Consider the following 4,169-nt stretch of genomic DNA (forward strand, 5'->3'; position numbering starts at 1 on the left):
CTCCCCATGGTGTGAGCAAGTGTTTACTCCTGGCTTGACCACAGAAGGTGGACCAGGGCAGTGACCCTCAACAGGCCTCAACCTACGGTGCAGACAAGAGACTACAGAAAGAAGGGGCCCCAGGCTGAGGCATTGAGGGACAGGTGGTCAACAGCGCTTCAGGTTAAATAAAGGAGGCTATTTTCTTAGTGTGGATTGCTGCCTTTGGTAAGAACATGTCCATCTTGCCATTCACTCCACCACTCCACTTCTGCTGGGGTAGAAGAAATCATTTGGTGGACCTGGAGGAGAAGGTAGAGGAGAACAGAATGGACAGGCAGAAAAAAATGCTATGAAAAAGAAGTTAAAAGTTTGAAGAAGAAACTAAAGAAAACAGGTCAATTAGATGAGCTTGAGAAAGCCATCACCACTCAAAATTGTAATATTAAAGGTGTTACCACACCAAGTACTTGTACTGAAATTTGGAGACTGAGTACACCAAATATGATAGATCAATGGGATAAGACAGCCCTGTCATTGAAAAGGACTGCCACATTTTATGTGTTGCTGATCATGGTTCTGGCCTAACCATCACAGTCATCACAAACTCAAAGCAATTGTAAACTGTGAATGTGCTTTTAATCTCTAAAAGGATGAAGTATGTTTACTACTACCAGAGATTTGAGACACAAGTTTTGCCTCCAGGATTGAAATCCCAACCAGACTGCCACCTCTAGATGATTGTACCTATTCCATCCCAGAAAACAGTAATTTCCCAGTGCGAACCAAGCCACAGAGTAACTATATCTCAGAAACTTCATCTCCTGGATATATCAGGGAAGACGGAAAAACAGGTGATCAACAGATGAACTAATGTATGGATATAGGACCTCCCACACAACTATCTCCCATTACTCTTTCTCTGTTAATCATAGTTTGAATTTGCAGCTAGTTACTCAGACCTTGTACTTTGGTGTTCAGCAGCATATCATGAATTAAACCAGAGAGTGGCAGATGGAGACTTTCCATGCATCACAGCTCTCACTCCCTGTAGATGGTGTCACAGATCCAACAAACTCAGAAAGGTCCTGCACAGGATTATTCTCCAATGTTAACCAAAATGCTACTGTAGAAATGGCAAGAAGACATATAGGAAGAGGAGTGTGCTTATGTTAGATAAGTGGGGAATTTTTTACTGAGTACCTAAGTGATAGTGTAGTCTTTGTGCAGAGCCCCAAGTGTAATCAGAGATCAAGCTGGCCCCTGGCAACAGAGTGTAAGATTCCACCAGGCTGCAATCTCAAGATCTTCACCAACCAGGAATTTTCTGCTCTTCTTGCTCAGTGTGCTAATCAGAGTTTTGAAGTTGTGTATCAACTAACTAGGATGTGCACCATAAGAATGAGTTTTGTGAAAGGGTAGGAAGCAGAATACAGAAGCGCAGATGGTAATGAGCACTTGCTGGATTGAACTTCCTCTGAATGGACGTCTACAGTGGTTGGACAGAGTATTAGCTCACATGTGATCCCTTCTGTGTGTTGCTCAAGCATGTCATAAAGTTTCATCATCAGTCAATCCCATCAAAAGGCTTAATGTAATAACTCTTTTGTCATAGTATTTGTCATAGCCTCATGGGTTTATGTGTGTTATGTCCAAAAACTTATGAAAGAAAAAGCACTTAAAGTCTTATTAATGGTAGCGCCTTGTAGAATAGGTTTTCTGTGTTTGAATATTAAATGAGAAAATTAGTTTCAAAAATATCCTCCCATACAGGAGGAAGAGATTTTAAAGACATGCTGATGTCATCTTGGGCATAAAACTGAGTGTCCCAAAGGTTTATTAAAAACAGTAGTAGTTATGTGTACAGGTAATGTATCATGATTCAGTATCATAGTATTTGTGCTACTTATATACATTTTTAATTTGCATAACTTAGGTATTTGTGTGCAGCTTCTTGATTTAATCATGCCTTCATAAATTTACAGTTATCTAATCTGTTATTCCCACTTACCCATTATTTTTGTCTTTTCAAAATATAGAATATATATTAAGACTGTCATATTATCATTTAGAAACAGATTTTCCTTGTAGGAAAACTAATTTTTCTGCCTTTTACCAAAAATAATTTTTTGGGGGGGGAGGTAAAATAAAATAATATAAAACACCTTGCAACAAAAGATAATTCTTTCAGTCTTCAAGAAAAACAAAAATATTTTAATCTAGTTACTGTATTAAGTAGTCACATTTGTAAAAAATAATAATTCAGATAAATTAATATGTAGAAAATAAATAAAAATTAGAATTCGAAATTAGAAAATAAAGCATTTCGTCTGTCTTACTGATTACTTGCTGCTAATAAGAATTTTCCCTGCTATTGAAGTCCGCCTGACTTTGCCTGTAGAGAGTTTATACAAATGAATATATTTGTGACCTTTCCTTCTAAAAAATAAAAATCTCTGTGGTGACAAACATGCTATTTCCACTTAAATCAAATTTCATCTCACGGTTTTAGAATTATGCACTTTTCCGATATTTACAGTGAAACACATTTAGAAGCATCAACTATGGCCTACATTTTACTTTGGCCTGTAGTTTGTATTTCCTGTTATCTTAAAAAAGTGTTGAGTGATATACATATCTGATAGTTGCCCTTTGATAACTGTGAACAGAATGAATGTTGTGAAAGTAGGGGAACTTATAGATTGTGATTAAATCTTTCATTCTGTTATTGGGTGGTTATTAGATTAGTTATCATGAGGAATGTTTAACACTTTGCACAAGCCTGAGGCAGATCATAGATATCTTTTATTGAAGTCCTGTAGCATATATCTAAATTAATTTTATTCAAAATCTATTCATTCATCACCTTTTGTATGACCAGTTTTTACCAGGAGCAGAAAATATCTTTGAAAAACAGATTCTCTCCTTCCTGCCCCCAAACCATTATGTGGTTTAAGAGATAAATTTCAACACAGTATCTTTAAAAGTATATGGTTTTGCCTTAATAATCAGAAATTATAGTTTTAGAGTTTAGCCAAAGAATTGGGATACATTAAGAAGTCTAGGTAATAATTGCCTCTCTGAGACATTATATGAGACATTTCTAAAAAATAAATGTATTTTAATAGAGGTTCAACTGACAAAATAGACAATATAAAATGTGTTATTTATCATGAATCTGTTAATAAAAAATGAGGAAGTTGATTAATGACATTATAAACATGACCTTAATGAAGCTAGTATTAAATAAAATATCCAATTAGTTGGATTTCATTACCTTGCTAAAAGAAATTTTCCTGTGTGCTGTAGAAAAATGTTGCAAAAAATTGAAAACCTTTGAATGATATATTATGTGCTGTTGATGATTTAAAACTTTAGTGGTGGTAAGAGTATAATCTGATTTGTGTGTTTGGGCAGATCACTCTATTGATCTTATACATGATACCATTCCACTTGGCAGATGAAATTGAAAATGAATGTCCAAAATGATGCATTTTATTTTCAGTGCATATAGTCATTAAGGCTAGATGTCAGAATGCTAGCAACTACTATATCCTAATAGATTTACTGCAAATATTGAAAGGAAATTCCACATTACCAAATTCTGTACAATATCCAAAACAAGCAAAATATATGATTTATGCACGTTTATAACATAATCCAATAAGCGTATTTCTCCACTGACACATAGCATTTACCATGGTTAGTTTCACATAGTAAGTTTATTTAAAGGTATGTTCACTTTTTAATTTCAACTCATAAAGCCAGGGAACATATTTGTATAAGGTTTTACAAATTGTGCCTACATAATTTAGCTGCTCTGCACTGTGCTTTTTCTACTTTGTCATTCTTGTACCTTATGTTGACTACAAAGTAAGGGTGTATACTTGTCCTTTACAACTTCTCTGAATGTTTTGTTAATAAGAATGTTATTCATAATTAAGGAAAATGATAGTTTCCCAAGACATGAAATTGCAGCATGCTTACTTGTTATTATATTTTAGGTTGTATCTTTCTTTAGAAGACCCTTGCATATGTGAAAGGAGGGGAACAAATTATAATAATCATTTTGAGTATGTATTTCCTTACCAAAGATCTTTTCCATTTTCATGCACAGGAAAATATGCAGGAGACTTTTCGAAATCATATAACAATAATTTGAAAAGGATTTTAATTTTGTGGCTTAAAGA

At 34.5% G+C, this 4,169-nt stretch overlaps 1 pseudogene; it reads left to right on the forward strand.

Moving 5' to 3' along the window:
* Positions 1–215: 215 nt before the first annotated feature.
* LOC113915875 lies at positions 216–1,536 on the forward strand (annotated as a pseudogene).
* Positions 1,537–4,169: the final 2,633 nt, after the last annotated feature.

This window comes from Zalophus californianus, chromosome 1, assembly GCF_009762305.2.
Source record: "Zalophus californianus isolate mZalCal1 chromosome 1, mZalCal1.pri.v2, whole genome shotgun sequence".
In the NCBI taxonomy this organism is placed as follows: Eukaryota; Metazoa; Chordata; class Mammalia; order Carnivora; family Otariidae; genus Zalophus; species Zalophus californianus.